The 19,826-nt window shown below is 36.1% G+C and overlaps 1 protein-coding gene across 1 annotated transcript in view; it reads left to right on the top strand.

Annotated features, from left to right (window-relative positions):
- Window positions 1-19,826, top strand: part of Pde3b (phosphodiesterase 3B) — a 145,597-nt gene that overhangs the window by 7,776 nt on the left and 117,995 nt on the right. The window lies entirely within an intron of this gene.

Genomic DNA, 19,826 nt, shown 5'->3' with positions numbered 1-19,826 from the left:
TACCTCTATGCTTTTACAAGGAAGTTTTAAAAGTCTCTCATTATCTCTGCTTCATTCTAATTACAAAAATAAGTGATTCTTTTCTTAAATCAACCTAGATTCTGAAAAGTCATATAAGATAGACTCTGTGAAATCCGGTAAGAATGTTTAACATTCAGTTGCTAATAAAATACTAACAACCAAAACAGTAAGTTACCCACCAGAAATGCTAACATCAATAGGAAATAATACAGGCAATAAATCTTACCTAGGTTTAGAAAAGAGATTATTATAATATGATAGAATGATTTAAAGTGCTTACCTGTCCTGTGAACTTAAGTATTGGGTCTTGTTGTGGAGCTAGAAATTGAAGTGATAGATTTCTCCCAATCATTTATCTTGTATGTAGAAAACACTGTAAGATGCTCAGTACCATTTCTAGTCTAGAACATTCCTCTGAGAAATACTCCTATTCCAGGGAACAAGTGAGAAATATCCCAGTTCAAGGGGACTGGAAAGATAGTTCAGTCAGTAAAGTGCTTCCCGAACAAGCAAGAGGACCTGAGTTTGATACCCAGAACCCATTTAAAGAGCCTAATTACGAAGGTGTATCCTTATACCATTGCTACAGAGGAGGATCCCTAGGGCTGCCTTCCTATCTAGCCTGATTGGTGAACTCCAGGGTAATGAAATATCATATAATAAAGGAAGTGGATGATGTTTTTGAAGATGACATCAGAGGTTGCCCTCTGGCCTTTACAAGCACAACATGTACCCCTGTACGCGCGCACACACACACACACACACACACACACACACAGACACACACAGACACAGACACACACACACACACACACACACAAACAAGCACACATTACAAAACCCTCCCTATTGGCACAAACTAGAAGTCAAACATTTGAAAATACATTTTGTAAAAGTTTGTAAAAAAACAGTTGTTGAATTGACATGATAAGAAAATCCTTGGACTGGGTGTATAGCTCAGTTGTAGAGCGGTTGCCTTGCATATGTGAGCCCCTTGGTTTGATCTCCAGCCATACCAAAATGAAAACAAACAAACAAGTAAACAAACCAAACAACAAAATCCTTAAGACTTAGGATAACTCCCCCAAAGAAATCAAGTAGGAAGCCTGTGAGGTTATCAGACATTGAAGTCAACTTTCACTTAAGAGTTTCTACCATCTTCAGAGACCTTCTATATTTACTTCTGCTATGCACACTGTGCTAGAATATGAAGCCTAGATCTGTTGAAAGTAAGGAATCCAGTAGAAAACCTCTGTGTAAAGCTAAGACCTTTAAACGTGCTATTTGTTCCATTGTAAAGGTAAATAAATTAAATATGGCCTTCATGATTGGATTCCTAGTTTGTCCTTGGCTCAAGGGAACCAAGAAGGGTTAAATAAATCTCCCCTGAAGATATTTGTATATTATCACAAGAGAGCTTCAATGTGTGTGTATGTGTGCAAACATATGCATTATTTTTTAAACTTAACTTGAGGTCAGATATGCCTAATTTTATAATCAGTTATTTGTATGTGCACAATTTGTTCATAGTAAGTACGTTCATGTAGCTGTGTAGACATTACTATTCCAAATTGAGTATGACTTCATACCTGCCAAACTAATATCTTTCCATTCCTCCCTTTTCTCAAACCCCCAGAAATCACCATTTTCCTTGCTATCTCTGGATTTACTACTTTAGGAACTTCATATAAATTATTGAACAATAGCTGTCCTTTTTTTTTGACTGGCTTATTTCACTTAGCGTGATTATTTCAGGATATATATGTTGTAGCATGTCTTAAAATTTCCTTCCTTTATGTGACTAAATAATCTAAGTATATGCCACATTTTTAATGCATTCATTTGGGGCTGTGTACTAAATTGGGTTGCTTACACATTTTAGCTATTGTGAATAATATGATGTTGTAAAGATTGAGTTCCTGCCAACAGTTCCTTAGGGAATATTCCCAGAAGTAAACTATTGAATTCTATCTACTGTATTATTTTCTACAAGTGGCTGACTAATTTTATATTACTTTTCTATGTTACTTATTTATATGATTATTTTAAAAATTTGTTCTTTGAATTATAGCTAGGCAGCTAGAATAAGAGTAGGTTATCTTACGAGGTAATGATTTGGGTATGGGGGAATGTTCAAGGGAAGACCTAACATGCTTTCAAGTATACATATGCCTCAAATGAACTGAAACCAGACAAAATCTTTTTTTTTTTTTCGAGACAGGGTTTCTCTGTATTGTTTTGGAGGCTGTCCTAGCACTTGCTCTGTAGAGCAGGCTGGCCTCAAACTCACAGAGATTCCCCTGTCTCTGCCTCCCAAGTGCTGGGATTAAAGGCATGCACTACCAACACCCGGCAACAAAATCTTTTTAAAATTTTGTTTTTATTTAATGTGCATTGTTGTTTTGCCTGTGTGTATTCCTGTGTGAAGGTGTCAGATCCCCTGGAACTGCGGTTACAGTTGTACTGGGAATTGAACCCTGGTCCTCTGGAAGAGCAACCAGTGCTCTTAATTGCTGAGTTATTTCTCCAGCCCTTGACAAAATCTTGATATAACCTTCCAACTACAATAGTCTATTAGTTTATGAAAATTGAAGCTTATGAAATGTGTTTGATTTCCTTTTTTTCATTTCTCCTTGTACTTCCTGATAAACTAATCTTGAGCGTCTTCCAACAATAAAGTTTAAATGTCATCTTTCTTTTGCTTTTTTTGTGTGATAAGTAATGTAGCCTAGGCTGGCCTTGAACTTGGTGTGTAGCCAAGGGTAATCTTGAATTTCTGGTCCTCTTGCCTCTACCCACTGAGTCCTGTGGTTATAGGTATGCCTATCTTAATGTGTTTAACAATATTTATTGTGCTGGAAAACGTGCCAAGTTTTGTTCTGTATAAGTTTTTGCTCTAATAGAGGGTTAAAAATTCTGAGGAATAGGAAGTAAAGTACAGCGAGATAGCGTGAGGTAGTTCGAATACTGTGATGCCTGGAGAAAGCAGAGCATAGCAGTGGACAGAGACATGAAGGCCTGGACTTGTGGAGGTACAGGTGTTTTGCTGTCACAGAAAGCCTCTCTGAAGAGGGGGCGTTTTAACTGGCACATGAATGTTGATTAGGAACTGTCCTGCGGGGGGGGGGCACTTAGCCAGGCAACTTAGCCAGGCAAAAGACTAACATAGGTAAAGGCCCTGTGGTGGGAAATAGCTTGGCATACTTTGGAGTTGAAAACTGAATGTCTAGGGAGTGGTAGAAGTGGAAAGAGTGGATTTTAGAGTCCTTGTAGACCATGTTAGTGTTTGCATTTCATTATAATTGAATCCTAATGAGAAGTCACGAGACAATTTTATGATGTAATTTATATTTTAGAAAGATTATTCTGACTTGTTTATGTCTTGTTGATAGAAGTTACAGTGGAAGAGGGAAGTTAGGAGGCTGTTGCAGTTGTCCAAATGATTTCAACTATCTCAGGTAATTTTTCCTTTCTATCTCTATTTATTGATACTTTTCTTTCTTTTAAAAAATAGTTGGTGGTGCTTATAAATATGTGAAAATGCCTTTAGATGGCATTTTAGTTAGTTGTGCAACTGCTGTCCCTATTAGATTTGTTATTTCGTAAGCACAGGGTAAAAGTCTCATCCTTCTTCCTTCATATATTACACAGAGTTTCAGGTAGCATAAAGTTACCAATTTGGTGTTTGTACTGGTTAGTTTTTATTGTCAACTAGTCACAACCTAAGAAGGGGGAAGCTCAACTGAGGGATCTCCCAAATCAGATTGCCTTTTGGCCATGTCTGTGGAAATTGCCTTGATTATTGATTGACTTGGGAGGGTACAGTCCACTGTGAGCAGGGCCACCCTGGGCAGGTGGGCTTGAGACTGCATAAGAAAATTAGCAGATTCAGTAAGTAGCTGTCCTCCATAGGTTTTGCTCTGGATTCCTGTCCTGACTTCTTTCAGTACTGTTACTTAGAAGTGTAAGATGAAATAAACATTTTACTCTTCAAGTTGCTCTTAGTTATGGTGTTTATGATAGCAACAGAAAGCAAATTTAAACAGCATTTAGTAAATTCCTACTCAATAGATTCATAGAAGTTATTGTTACCTGAACAGAGGGCTTTTTACAGTTAGTACAAATGACACAAATCAGTAGGTAAATTTGGTATATAATAAAACACATTTTCTCCCACTTTATATGGAGAACCAATACACACAGTATGTAGCTTAGAAAAACCTTCTAATGGAAAGCCAATGGGTTTTTTTAAAGAGGTGAAACAAATCAGAAAGATTTAGGAAAGTAAAATCCAGAGGTTTTTTCATTGCTCTGTTGACTCAAGACTGGCCTGGTGTAAAAAGACACAAACATACAGTGACTCAAATAAGATAGATGCTTATTTCCCATGTCTCAGGACACATTCAAAGTGGAAATTCTTTCATGGGTTCTGATGTTTTGTTATTATTAGGGTCTTCAAAGATTGCTGTCACTGTAAAGAAAATGATATTAGTGATTAATATAATTTATTTAGGTCCTATAATTAATTTGAAACTATTGAAATAGTGGTCAGTTTTTAACATATAGAAGAATAATTTTATTAAAATAAGTTGAGATATTCAGCTAAGAAAATATCCATGGGATGCTCCCATACTCAGAAGTTGTAGACAGTACATATTGGAATCATAGGGTTATTAAATTTTAAAAAAGGTTAAGAAATTGGTAGTACATGGAGGTAGGTGTGGATATGGAAGGAGTTAGGGATAATAGCTGTGGACGAATATGATCAAAATACATTGTATGAAATTCTTAAAGGATTACTAAAAATATTTATTAAACAAAGAAAGTAGTCCTTTCCACTGATGACTAAAACTTAGAGAAGAAGGTTAAAATTGTGTGATCTTTATACCTAATTGAAGATGTAAAATGATAACATCTGCTTAATTTTGGTATGAATATGCCACACCTTTACTAAGATGATTTTTAAAGTTGGCCAGAGGATGGTTCACAAGCAGTTTTGGACACAGATTCTGTGTCTGGTTCCCATGCCTTAAAACAGCTGATCTTGCCTTACAAAGGAAAACCTTTCTGGAAGTTATCCTGAGAGTATCACATGTGCACATGGCACATGTAGGCCTGCACACTTACATACACATACACAATAAGTAAGTAATTAAAAAAAATACAAAATCCCCAAATGTAAGCTTACTGTTTAGTTATATTGATTGTTTTTGGTAACATGATACTTTTTAAAATTCCACTTCAAACACCTCCCAGATACCCTTTTTGCGAATAGGTATGTAAGTGAATAGGCAGGGGTGAACAATGATGTTTGGTAGACTAAGAGAATTAAAGTGCATTTTAACTAGTATTTGCAACTTATGATGGGCTTACTGGGATATACCTCCATTGCAAGTCAAAATGTATATGTACTGAGAAATAGTAGAATGCCTGGATAGATCCAAAAGTAGACAGAAGTTCCTGAAGGAACGTTTCAATTTAGTTCATTAATTGAACTATGATTAGATTAAGGAGCTGTGGAAAATATAATTCCGAAGTTCCCACTTTTTCTATAGTAATTTGTCTAGCAAGCATTTACTCTTGCCCCTTCTTTCATTGGTCAGGTGGATTTATAGTTCAGTTTATTAGTATCCAGTTAATATTTAATCTTAAATTATGATTAAATAGAATTCCTAGTCAGCACATTTTCTCAAATTACTATATAATTTGCTTTTACTGAACAATAAATGCAATTTTTATTACACATACTTTAATATATTAATAGGAATTGATAAACATTTTCCCCAAAATCTACACTCAGAATTTTATGTCTATGCTGCTAACTGTAAAGTGTATGTTTTCATTGTTTATATTGAAATTGCAGTCTTTCTAGTAAAGAAATTAAAATTTTCACTTTGACTTGTTTTTATCCATGAGTGTTTTGAAGAAATTCGATATTTCAAAACTTATAATTACTTTTTATATCTCAAGCAATCCATTGATCCTTTGTATGTGAAATCTTCAGGAAATTAGAGTTGCATGTTTTCAGGTTTAGAGAAAAATGGTCACTGAATCCTAGCAACTGAAAGTAAATAGAGATACGTCACTACCTATGTATAAGTGCTGACATTTATGTCAGCAGTTTTTCTTGTTTACTTGGGCACTCTTGTTCAATTGTATGTTTACAATGAGGTCTTTCAGTGACGTATGGCTGCATGACTGAATATGTTCTCTGTATTGTCTGAATAGTTCTGTATACAAACTTTAAGATATGTGTACAGGCCCATTTAGGTGGCACATATTTATGTTTTTCTTTTGCTATTTCTGAGTATAGATACATATTGACTTGCCATGGAGTTATATCCTAACAGAGTTACCATAAGTTGAAAATATAAATTAAAATGCACTATAATCAACACAACCTACCAAACAATCATAACTCATCAAGCCTTGTTAAATATATCTAGAATACTACATTAACTCACAGTTGGATGCAGTGATCTAACAAAAAAAAATCCTGTTTTAAGATTGAGTATCTTATGTAATTTATAGAATACTGTACTGAAGGTGAAAAACAATGCCGGTATGAATTCTGGAGACACAGATGGGCATTTTGTAGACAAGTAAATCACAAAACAGCATCCCAAAGCTGCTAATAATTTTATACACAGCAGAACAGTGGTTGTTTATATTTGTGATTCTGATGATTGGGATGATGATCTAGTTTACTACTGTCCTGTATTGTGTAAATTTATCTTTTTTTTTTTTTTTTTTTTTTTTTTTTGGTTTTTACGAGACAGGGTTTCTCTGTATTGTTTTGGAGGTTGTCGGTCCAGCCTGGCCTCGAACTCACAAAGATCAGCCTGCCTCTGCCTCCTGGGTGCTGGGATTAAAGGCGTGCGCCACCACTGCCCGGCGTGTAAATTTATCTTACACAACTGTGTGCCATTAGCTTGAATATATGTAAAACTTCAGGATCCAAAAGTATTGGTTCTCTTTAGTTCATTGTCATTTCATACCATTAAAAAGCTGAGCATTGTATGTTGAACCTTTGTGCTTTTAGAATGTTTTTATAGAATGACATTTGTATCCATTTTGCCATTCTTAGGGTGATGAAGCTATTGTCCACTCCCTGGCACTAGAAGAATGTGGTAGAGGCAAAGTTTGAAATAAATAGGGATAGAAGCTGGTCTGGGAAAACCTTTTTGGGTTGATACTGTACAAATGAAAGAAACAATTTGAGTCTTCTTAAATTTGACAGCAGTGCTAAAAGTTTACACGATGTAACTTGAAACAGTTTGTGAATTCCAAACTGTATTTTCTTTTTTTTTTTTTTTTTTTTTTTTTTTTTTTTGGTTTTTCGAGACAGGGTTTCTCTGTATTGTTTTGGAGGCTGTCGGTCCAGCCTGGCCTCGAACTCACAGAGATCCACCTGCCTCTGCCTCCCGAGTGCTGGGATTAAAGGCGTGCACCACCACCGCCTGGCTCTAAACTGTATTTTCTAAAATATAAATATATGTTTTTGAAAATTTTAAATCTATTTTTCATAGAAAATCTGTGATGTTCTTACCATGTAAAGAGTGTTCACAAAAGATATGTAATAAAACCAATAAAATGTAGATGCAGTAAATAGTGTTTTGTGGGATTGTTGATTTAAAAATCCTTTTTATGGCTCGGAGGTTAAGAGCACTGACTGTTCTTCCAGAGGCCCTGAGTTCAATTCCCAGCAACCACGTGGTGGCTCACAACCATCTATCATGAGATCTGGTGCCCTCTTCTGGCATGTAGGCATACATGCAGACTGAACACTGTATATGTAATAAAAATAAGTAGATAAAAAGAAATCCTTTTTATGGATTTTGTGATGCTGTGATTCTTTTTATCAGTGTAGATTGGTTTTACCCTTGTATCTTATTTTGATTTATAATCTTTTTCACTAGACGGGATCTCCCTGAATTGTATGGTGCTCAGGTCCATCAAACTGTGAGAAGCACAAAACCATTGTTTGTAATGAGCCTTTTTTTGTCTCACTGGCCAGATCTCAAATAATGGCACAGAGATTTATTATTAATTATGAAAGCTTGGCCTTTAGCTTAGGCTTGTTTTCAACTAGCTCTTATAACTTAAGTTACCACCCCTTCTTAATTAATATGTTCTAACACAAGGCTTTAACCTCTATCCCATTTTGTGTGTTCAACTGATTCTGTGTCTGGTTGGTGTCCCTAGATTCATCTTGCATTTCCTCTTTCTGCCTGGAAGTCCCACCTATCTCTCCTGCTTAGCTATTGGCCATTTAGTCCTTTATTAAACCAATCAGAAGGCATCTTAAGCAGAGACATATCTTTATAGTGTAAGCAAATATTCTGCAACAATGGTTTATAGTCAACAAAAGTGGTTCATACCAAAAGCTATAAGGGTATGCCTTTTAGCTATACCAATTCCCCAAATGAAAAAAATCCAAATGTTCATAAACTAAAGAGTAAATAAATAATGTGGTACATTTATGCCACAGAATACTACAGAGAACTAAGATAAACTAATGATACAATGTTGATAAATTTTATAGACTTCATTTTTAGAAAATAATGGATCTAAAAGATGACATATCACACAATCCAACTGGTATGAAATTCAAAAAGTGGAAAACACAGAAATTAGAACAGTGTTAATTGTCTAACAATAATTCTTCAAAGAGTAAATAAAAATCTCTTCTGATGTGTTAGGAGTAGGTATTTCCAGACCTAGGTGGTGACTGTATACACCCATGAATCATATATCTAAAATTCAAGTACTTAGAGTATGTTTGGATGCTCCAGTGTGTGTGGGGGTACCTCCAAATTGGAGAAAGAAAATAGAAGTTTCAGTCTGTAACTTGGAGGTGTGCACAGAAAGGTGTTTAATAGAGGGGTAAATCATCATCTTCTTTGTTCATATAAGGTGTACACACAGACATACACACATACACACACACAGATAGATAGAGAAACACTAATGCAGAGTAAAGTCATGCCCCCAAACAAAGGCTATTAACATTTATTTAGAGTTGTTAGTAAATTGAGAATTCTGTCAACACTGTGTGGACACAACCTTACAAAATTTTATTTAAATTATGTAGCAAACCGACAATCAGGTGTTAGTAAATATTAGAGACAAGAACACCTAAGTAAGTAGATGGTGCTCCAATTTTAAGTGATTTTTTACCTTAATAAACACATTTTGATTTGCAGAAAACATTTTTCTAAATATGTTGACCAAATGCAATATTTGTATGTCCTACCTGGCATTTATTACCCTATCTAAAACACCACCTTCCACATACTTCTGTTACTGTCTCTTATTTTCCTTCATAACAAATACTATGTGATAGCACATATGTGTGTATTTATATATATGCTCATTGCTTATTTTCTATCTCCCCATTAGAATTTGAGTTCTATAATAAAGGCAGGCTTTGTTGATATTGCTGATGGTTTTATCTCCATGGCCTTCACCTGTGCTTGACACATCATGAACACTCACTATATGTCCCAACACCCTCAATTCTATACCTTTTCCATCTTAGCTACAAAACTAAGAAGAAAAACATTCTTTTTTGTTTTGTTTTGTTTTTTTGTCTTTTGGTTTTTCCAGACAGGGTTTCTCTGTATTGTTTTAGAGGCTGTCCTGGAACTGGCTCTGTAGACCAGGCTGGCCTCGAACTCACAGAGATCCACCTGCCTCTGCCTCCTGAGTGCTGGGATTAAAGGCGTGAGCCACCAATGCCTGGCTAGGAAAAACATTCTTATGTCATGTCCTTTATATTATTTGATTAAAAAAAAACCCGGGAGCAGGAAGGTTGAGTCAGGGGAAGAATAGAGGAGAGCAGGATGAAAGATACTATAATAGAAGGAGCCATTATAGGTTTGAGGAGAGATCTGGCACTAGTGAGATTTTCAGAGATCTACAAGGATATCACCAACTGGCAATCTAAGTAATAGTGGAGAGGCTACCTTAAATGCCTTCCCCCGATAATGAGATTGATGATTACCTTGTATGCCATCCAAGAGCCTTCATCTAGTGGCTGATGGAAGCAGAGGCAGAGGCAGACACCCACGACTAAACACTGAACTGAACTCCTGGAATCCAGTTGCAGAGAGGGAGGAGTGATGAGCAAAGGGGTCAAGATTGGACTGGTGAAACCCACAGAAACAACTGACCTGAATAAGGGTGAGGTCACCGACCCCAGACAGATGACTGAGAGACTATCATGGGACTGTTACAGACCCCCCCTGAGTTGGGTGTCAGTGAGGAGGCCTTGGCAATCTATGGGGCCTTGGGTAGTAGATCAGTATTTATCTCTGGCATACAAATTGACTTTGGGCGCCCATTCCACATGGAGGGATGCTCTCTCAGTCTGGACATATGGAGGAGGGCCTAGGCCCTGCCCTGGATAATATGACAGACTTTGGAGATCCCCCATGGAGGGCCTCACCCTCCATGGGGAGTGGAGGGGGAATGGGATGGGGGGGGTTGGAGGGGTTCGTGGGGGGCAGGGGAGGAGGGGAGTGAGAGGGAGTTGTGTTGTGATTGTACTGTGTGTATATATACATACATACATACATACATACATATATATACACTATAGTACTACTTGTAATCTATGGTATATATAGTACTATTTGCATATAGTATATATAGCACTAATTATACTACATATAATATTTGATTTTAGTTTTTTATTTTTGTTTGCTTTCAAGAAATTCCTCATTGAATTTGTATATTATTTGTTTATTTATTCCTCTGTCTCAGTGCACCTTAGTGTATGGAGGCCAGAGTCCAGTTTTGTGTGTCTTTCTCAGTCACTTCTCCATTTTATGTATTTGTTTATTTTTATTAACAAATTTTCTTCTTTCATAATTTCATACATTTATATAATGCTCATGCAGTTAGTCTACCCCTACCTTCTCTTGTTCCCTCCCAGCCTGTTACCCTCCACTTTTTTCTTACAAATCTTCTTTTCCCTCCCTCCCTCCCTCCCTCCCTCCCTCCCTCCCTCTCTCCCTCCCTCCCTCCCTCCTTCAGTTCATTGTTAGTTCATTTTTTTCTTTTATTTTTCCTGTGTAGCTTTGGAGCCTGCCCTGGAACCAGGCTGTCTCAAACTCACAGAGCCTGCCTCTGCCTCCTGAGTGCTGGGGTTAAAGGTGTGCATCACCACCACCTGGCTTCATATTTTTTCTTAATTTTGTTTGTTTTGTGGTCCATAGAGTTTAACCTAGCTATGTTTGATCCTGGGTTTAGAACTATATCGTAGAGCCTAATGTGCTCATTAGTCAGTATACAGTCGAATACTGTGCCTCCCATCTCCTGGAAACTGTCAGTTGCCATTAAATCAACAGCAATAAGGCCCTGTCCATAGCTGATTGATAGAGGTGTCTGACTTGTGTAGGCTCCTGTCAATATGCTCCACCTTAGGTTTGTTATAGAGTCTCTCACTAAACCTGGAGCTCACCTATTCTGCCAGATTGGCTGGCAGCACACTCCAGGGATCCTCCTGTCTGCTTTGTCAGTTCTGATATTGTGGCCTACTACGCTAGTACTTCTTGTTTGTTTATTTTTTGTGGGATTCTGAGGATTTAAACTCAAGTCTTCATGCTTGTTTGGCAGGCAGTTATCAATTGAACCGTCTCTTTAGCCTCCTCTGCTATTTTAGTTTCTTGTTGCTACAATAGCTTACTTACATGCTTACCAACAATAAATAAAGATTCTTTCATTTATTTTCTTGATGATTGCTATTATCTCTGGGGAAGATGGACACATATTGAGAGTAGTTTTAATTTGAATTTCTCTGATGAATACAGATTGAACGCTTATAAAATTTTAATTTTAAAGAAAAAAAAGTTAAAGGACTTATCCTGCCAGAGTGAAGATAAGGCACAGACCAGTAAAAGTTCAACGAAGGCTTTATACCAAGGATACATAAGGAGTGTAAAGACCTAATATTAACACATGCAAGACACACAGAGCAATTTAAATGAGCAGATATTTCAAAAGGAATATTCAAAGGGCTAGTGACCTTACATAAAATGTACTCAAGCACCACTAACATCAAAGACATACACGTTAAAGAATCAGGAAGATAAAACCACACACTATACAGAACACATAAACACTTTTCTCAAAAGTGGATACGAAGAAATTGGTGCTCTCACCTGTGATCATTGGTTTAGCCAATGGTATGACTGTGGAAAATTGCAGTTAATCATGTACCTACCCTTTGACTATGTAAACTCTGTAGCATGTTTATATTTTTGTTTTTCTTTTACTTACCATTTTACTGTTTTATTTGTTGGCATTTGCTTTTTTGTTATTACATAATAAATGTTTCATAAATTTTATGTCTCACTAGTTTGTACATAGAAATACAGTAGGTAAGGTAAGTCATGAACTTGTATCAAAAACTTTACTAAATGAACTTATTTTTAATGACTTTTTACTTGTAGATTCTGTTGGGATTTTTGTGTATTCATGTTGTCTGTTAGTAATGTGTCTTATTTGTACCCCATCTTTGAACTTTCTCGTAACTTTATCACCTGTTTTCTTTGTTAGAACCTATAGTTTAAGGTTTCATAGAAGTGATGTTATTGAGTAACCCTTTCTTCACCTTAGCAGGGGAAAATATTCTGTGTTTTACCACTGAGATTGGTGTTAGCTGTACTTGGTTTATGTGTTACTGTTGTTGGTACTAGATACCTTTCATCAGATAAGGGGAGTGTTTTTCCCATCTTAGGGTACTGACAGTTTTTTTTTTTAATAATAGAAGAGTGAGTGTTCAATGCTTTTTCTATGTTGACAGAGATGATCCTAGATCTTTTGTCCTCTATTTTGTTAATGCACCGAGTTATTTTATTTTTGAATGTTGAATCAAATGTTTGTTTCTGGAATAAATTCTAGTTGGTTATGTTTTTTTACATATTGCTGTTTCTTACATTTTTATTCTGATTTAAAATTTTTTCATCCATGCTCATAATAGATTCTGGTCTGTAATTTTTTTTTTATGTTCAAGTCAGGTACTGGTATTTTGATCATTCTGGTCTCATACAGTGATTTAATAAGTGTCCTCATCCCCCATTATCAGTTGCTATACACAAGATTGATTTCTGCTACTTTTATTTTTATCATCTCTTTCATTTTCACATTGATGCAGTTGTTATCAAAATAGACCATGGTTTTCTTCTTTACATTTAAGTTTAGAGAATCTGAAACTTAGAGAAATTGAGAACCACTAAACACAGGCCTATAATGCTAGCACTAGAGACTAGAGATAGGAGGATATCAGATTTGATGCCTCCTTGGCTTACATAGGGAGACTCTCAAAATCAAACCAAACCAAACCCTAATTCTGCTTTACTTCAAAACCAGTGTTGTATAGTGCAGGTGGAAGAAATTGACTGGCTAGGTATGGCTATGTTGTGTGGGCCTTAAGGAATATCAGAAGTTTTCTTTTTAATATTTAGCAGATGTCTCAACTTTGAGCCAAGCTAACAGGAGTATTCTTGAGGAATGTTTCTTGGCTGTTTGTGGCTTTGTAATTCTGCTAGCTCTGTCGAATAAAAAGTCCACCCATTCCAAGACTGAATGAATGGGTTTTATTTTTCTGCAAGAAACAATAGTTAACTTGAAATTTATTGGGATTACCTCACCCCCACCCCCGAAATCCGAAATCCGAAATCTGAAATCTGAAATCTGAAATCTGAAATCCGAAATCCGAAATCCGAAACCCGAAACCCGAAATCCGAAATCCGAAATCCGAAACCCGAAATCCGAAATCTGAATTCCGAAATCTGAAATCCGAAATCTGAAATCCGAAATCTGAAATCCGAAATCTGAAATCCGAAATCCACATAGTCTTGTCTACACCTGTTTGGATTTGTAGAGGTTAGGACATTTCCAAACTTGACTCTTTCTGGTATATGATAGGATAGAGGAATCAGTTCATCTTACACTGACAGACTCCTGGATAAGGGAAGAGGCTTCCTACAATGGAAAATGAAGCCAGGTTCAGTCAATTGCCAGGGCACCTTTCTTATAAAAACAAATTGAAGCTATGCTTCTTATGGAAGCATCTTTTCCTTAGTTAAGGCACATAAACATTTGAAAAGCTGTTCCTTGTTTGCTGATTTTTTTTTTTTTGTTGTTGTTGTTTTTTCAAGACAGGGTTTCTCTGTATTGTTTTGGAGGCTGTCCTGGAACTCGCTCTGTAGACCAGGCTGGCCTCGAAATCACAGAGATCTGCCTGCCTCTGCCTCCAGAGTGCTGGGATTAAAGGCGTGCCCCACCAATGCCTGGCGTTTACTGATTATTTTTAAAACTCTAGTTTTCAGACAATTGATTACTAATGAGTTATTCTTTAGTTACTTGAAGGTTTTTCTTTAGATTGTATCAGAAATGTTTGACTCCTGTATAACTTTCTACCAGGTCTCAATGCTGCTCAGTCACTACAATTTATATTGTGTCACTGATATAGTCTTATTGCTTCATATGAAAGCCTCACTGTTTGTCTCATATCCAGTTAACTTTAGTAGAAAGTCTGTCTCCCTTTGCAATAGCTCCTCATTTTTAAAGCATAAAGTGTTATTTAGGGGAACCAATGGGAGTGATGTTAGCAAAGTGATGATGCTTTTGAATTGAAAAAGTTCTATGCTAAAATCATAGAGTTTGAGTTAGAGAAAGAGATAATTTATTTTCTAGAACTTTTGATATTGCTCTTTCAGTAGGATAACTTTCATGAAAAATGTAGTATTAAATACTTAAAAAGAAACATTTATATTTTTTAAAAAAATGTTATTAATTTTGTGTATCTCCGGTAATTGTGATGCCATTAGTTTCAAGGATTAGGCATTATGTGGGGTCACCTTACAGTGGCACTTTAGAACTTTTTCTTTCCTTGTAATTCTTGTAGTAAACATCATTACTCTCTCACTTCTGTAGGTGTAATAAGCTACTTGTGGATGTGGATGTTTAGCAGGGTTGATTAGTATGAGAAGGATTTAATTTTTTGTGAAATGTTAGTTAATGGTGGTATTAAAGGAATGACAAGTTTAGTTTCAAAGGATCTGTATATAGGGATTGGAGACATTTGCTCAAGAAATTACTTTAAAATTCCAAGATATAAAAAGTTGTTTGACAATGAGATGCTACCATCAGCTATCAGAAATAAGTATGAGAAAGAAAGGTTTGAATTTTAAGTTACGAGCTGGTATCTGTAATTCTTAGCTTAAAAAAACATAATACCATGCTTTCAACAGTTCTGTAGAAAATTCTTCCATATTTAATGAAATTATTTCTCCATATTTGAAGAGAATTCCAATTACTCCATATTTCTCAAGACACTTTCTGAAATATATATATATATATATATAAATAATTCCAATTGAAGTTTTTCTTCTTGTTCTTATTTCTAACATCCAGGCAGTAAGCATGGGAAACTGTTTGCAAGCAGTGTCTCCAAACATTAAATACATTTTACTCTTGTGCATGTCTGGATGTCATTGTTTTCCTTTTCTGTATTTTATCTTGGCGTAGTTATTTTGTGGGAACCTAACAGAGAGGGTAAAAGGTCAAGTTGGAAGAAAATTGAGATGAAACTGAAACTAAAAGTGGTTAAATGTACACTGGCCAGTTGTCAGTTCCTACTTGTGGATTACCCATAGGAGAATTGAGACTTGTATTGACTGCTTTTTGTTCTTTAGGGTTCCTCAGTTAAAATCAGTTTCATCATCTAGTTAACAGTCACAAATCTCATTCTGTGACCATCCAGTTCACTACTTATGTTGAAGTGATGATTAATTCTTTTTAATGTTTGTTATATAAAACATATAGAGCTTGATTTTCTTCACATACAAGATTTAATTTCCCACAGATTTTATTTTGTATATTTCAGTGGCAAGCTAAGTGGATTTACTCATCCTGTAGCCCCCACTATGGGTGTGAATGAGCAGGCTTAACTGTATTTCTTTTTAGCACTTTTTATTGTACAAGATGAGTAATAAATACCTATTTTCTTGTTATTTTATAATAAAATATTTTCAAAAACTTAAATGTAAAATTGATGCTTAATTTTTATAATTTTTTATTTTCCAGACTAGTATACACACGTAGTTAAAAGTTAAGCATCACTAAAAGATATAAGATGAAAACTAACAAGCCTCTTCCTTAATATCTGATCCTGCTCCACAGAAGCACCCATTCCTAATTATTTTTCCTATTTATGTTTTTTTCCCCCTCAAACATACTTAGTTTAAAGTAGTACAGGATCTTTACCCGTTTCTTGACTTATCTAATTCCCTTACAATAATTGAGACTAAACTCTTTTATTCTTCCAGTTTCTTTAAGTTCAGTGAAGTCTTTGTGTCTTCTTTAAACTTCTTGAATTCTTTCTTCAAGTTTCATTCTTTTAAAATTCTTTGTCTTGGGATTCATCTAGGTAATTATCATTTGTTAACATTTCTATGGGACTGAGTAATTTGTGGGGGAAATACTGTCTTGATCTTTTATATTGTTTGTATTTTTGTGATGAGGTCTAGGCAATTCTTTTGTTAATCCTTTGTGAATTTCTTTCCTTTGCCTTGTCTGATAATGGACAGAACAGCTTGGGGCCTAAAGCTGGATATATATAGCTTAGTTAGTAGAATGAAGTCAATTGGATACAGGAGTCTGTGCTGGTGTGACGAAATTACCCAGATATTTTCTTGGAGTTTGGGGGTAGTCTGGGGGCTGAGGGGGCCATAGATGGGAGGATCAGGTAAATTCGCTGTGCTAGACCCTGGTGAAGGATGTGCAGGTAGGATGATAGGTTGGTGCAGTATGGGAGGGAGGGTCTTGGTGGAGGCCCAGAAGTTGTAGGCAGTGCAGCCAGGAGTGAACAGACTAGGATGTTGGACTAAGACTAGATTTGGGGGCTTAGTACTTGCAAAGGAAGGGTCAGTAGACTACCTTGCTAGACTTTTGGAAAGTTGTGCCTCTTTTCAGTTTTTTATTATCATTTTATCAAAAAATTTAAATCCATTTTCTTCATTTATGTTTTTGTTTATGAAGTACTTTTTACTTATGAAATGAGTTGTCCAGTTTTTCTCTAGTCATCCAAGATTATTATTAGGAAGTCAAGAACCATTCTGACTTCTCTTTAGAAGTGTTTAAGATTTCCTTTACCTTTGATAGTCACAAATTTTGTTATGTAGTACCTTGATAATGTGATTTTTTTAAGTAATCTCATGCTGGTGTTTGCTGGGTCTTTTTTTGTTAAGGAGACTCTTATATTTTAATTTGGGGTAATCATTTTCCACTGTGTGTGTGTGTGTGTGTGTGTGTGCTTGTGTGTTGGTAATTTGAGTCTTTTTAGACTTTCTATGGGTTGGACATTGTAATTCCTAGATTAATTATTAATTTAAAAAGTTTCCCTGTGTTAGTCCATCTCTTAGATTTTTGTATTATTTTTCTAGTTGTCTCTTCTTTATTTCTATCTTCCTACTATATCAGAATTTTTTTGTTTTCCTAGTTTTAATTTCTCATTTTGTTTTGTGGTGCTTAGGATTGGATCTAGGGCTTCATGTAAGCTCAGCAAATGCTCTACCAATGAGTTATAACCTATTGCTGTTCGCATTTTTTCCCCTGAGATAGGGTTTCTCTGTGGCTTTGGAACTAGCTCTTGTAGACCAGGCTGGCCTTGAACTCACAGAGATCCTCCTGCCTCTGCATCCCCAGTGCTGGGATTAAAGGTGTACGCTACCTCTGCCCGGCTATCTGTTCTCATTTTTAATATAATGCATTTCTTTCTTGAATGCAGTATCTCCAGACACCAACTTTTTTTTGTGGCCCTAGGGACCAAATCCAGGGTCTTGTTTATTTTAGATAAGCAACATCTTCCCCCCACCCTCTTTTTGGCTATTTGTGTGTTTGCATGTGTGTGGGTATATCTGTGTATGTGGAGGTCACAAGTTGACAGTGAATATCTTCCTTGATCATTGTCTACTTTATTTACTGAAGCAGGATCTCTCCTTGAACTTGGACCTCTCTACTTCAGCTTGTCTTGCTAGCCTGTTTGCCCCAGGGATCCCTTGTTTCCACCTCCCAAGTGCTGGAAGGCAGGCACACCCACCTACCATTTTTGTGGGTGATGGGATCTGAATTCTAGTACCAGTACTGGCAAACACTTTACCTACTGAGCCATCTCCCCTGGTTGCTGCATCAGTTTTTGTGTTTGTAAGATTCTCAATAGTTGATTGACATTTTTCATGTTCTTAACTTCTTTGCCATTTGATCTTTACCTTTTTATTGGAAACTCTTCATCAGATTCTTACTTAGAGTCTTAAACTTCTCTAAGTCTGACCTTAAGTTAGTTTCCTTGATTAATTACTACCAATTAATCATTTGGGAGGTAAGCCAATGAGTTATAACATGAGTAGATTTGTGAGACTTAGAAGGGAGGAAAGACAGTATAGTGTATGGTTTGAATATGTTATTGCTTTGGGCATGTGGGGCTCAGTTCTGTATAGAGCTGTACTGTTTACTCATTAGTAGCTTCATGTGATTCTACAAATTAAAATTAAATTGACTAAAATGAGAAATTGAGTTTCCTAGTCACACTAGACGTATATACAGGACTGAGTAGGCACATGTGACTGGTGACTGAAATGCTTCAGCATAGTCATTGAGCTATAGGAAGCCATTGTCTGCCTCTTGATGGTTAAGGCTTGCTCCTGGATATAACTCTGACAATTCTGGGCTGCTGATAGGGACATGGCCATTCTGTTACTGTACCTGAGGTTGCTATTTAATACTTAGTGACATTAATATTGAAACTCTTTAGTTCTCCCTCAGCTCTTGTGGTCCATCCCTACTGGGGATTGAACTCAGGGCCTTGTGCCAGATAGGTTAGCACTCTACCACTGAGATACATTGCTAGTTCTCTAGTTCATTTTTTTCAGAGATCAAAATTAAGATCTTTTGTTAATCTAAGGAAAGCAGTTCCTTGACTAAGTGTGGTGGAGGACAGAGTCTTTTATTTAAAACAAAATTGTCCAAATTCTAGGGTGAAGTCATGTTCCAACACCCAAGTAATATTGCTAAGTTCTGAATCCTTATGGGGTTCCATGGAGTAGATTGACTTATTTTTTTTTCCTTTACCAGAGGCATTGTGGTTTCAGTTGGTCTGATTTGAAAATTATTACTCTTTACAGCTTAAGAAAAGCTATAATGGATAGTGTTAGTGTTTCAAACATAAAGAAAAGCATATGTTCAATTAGTAGATTGCTAGTATAAATCCCAAGATGGCTGAAAACAGACTGAGAGTATTTTATTTGATTAAACTTTAGGGGACTCTTTGACATCAAGGCTATATTGTCTGTTTTCTTCTATTTTGCTGTTTAGTTGGCAAATATTTCATACCTATTTGCATATGACACCTTGACTTAATTATGTTCACTTTTTTTTTTTTTTTTTTTTGGTATTTACGAGACAGGGTTTCTCTGTATTGTTTTGGAGGCTGTCAGTCCAGCCTGGCCTCGAACTCACAGAGATCCACCTGCCTCTGCCTCCCAAGTGCTGGGATTAAAGGCGTGCACCACCACTGCCCGGCTATGTTTACTTTTTAAAATGTTTACCCACATTCATTTTTTTATGTCAAGGTAATGCTAGACTTATGAAAAAAGTGTTAGTTTTCCTCTGATACTTAGAATTAAGAATACGTCATTTAACACCTTTGTGTCTGCTTGTGTTTATGTCTGATGAATTCTTTTTAAGATTACAATATTTAAAAATAATTATTTGGGCATGTGTGTTCACACATGGTG

This window comes from Mesocricetus auratus, unplaced genomic scaffold (genome assembly GCF_017639785.1).
Source record: "Mesocricetus auratus isolate SY011 unplaced genomic scaffold, BCM_Maur_2.0 Super-Scaffold_4256, whole genome shotgun sequence".
In the NCBI taxonomy this organism is placed as follows: Eukaryota; Metazoa; Chordata; class Mammalia; order Rodentia; family Cricetidae; genus Mesocricetus; species Mesocricetus auratus.
The sequence above is the reverse complement of the archived record's forward strand: the minus strand, read 5'-3'. Positions and strand labels throughout refer to the sequence as shown.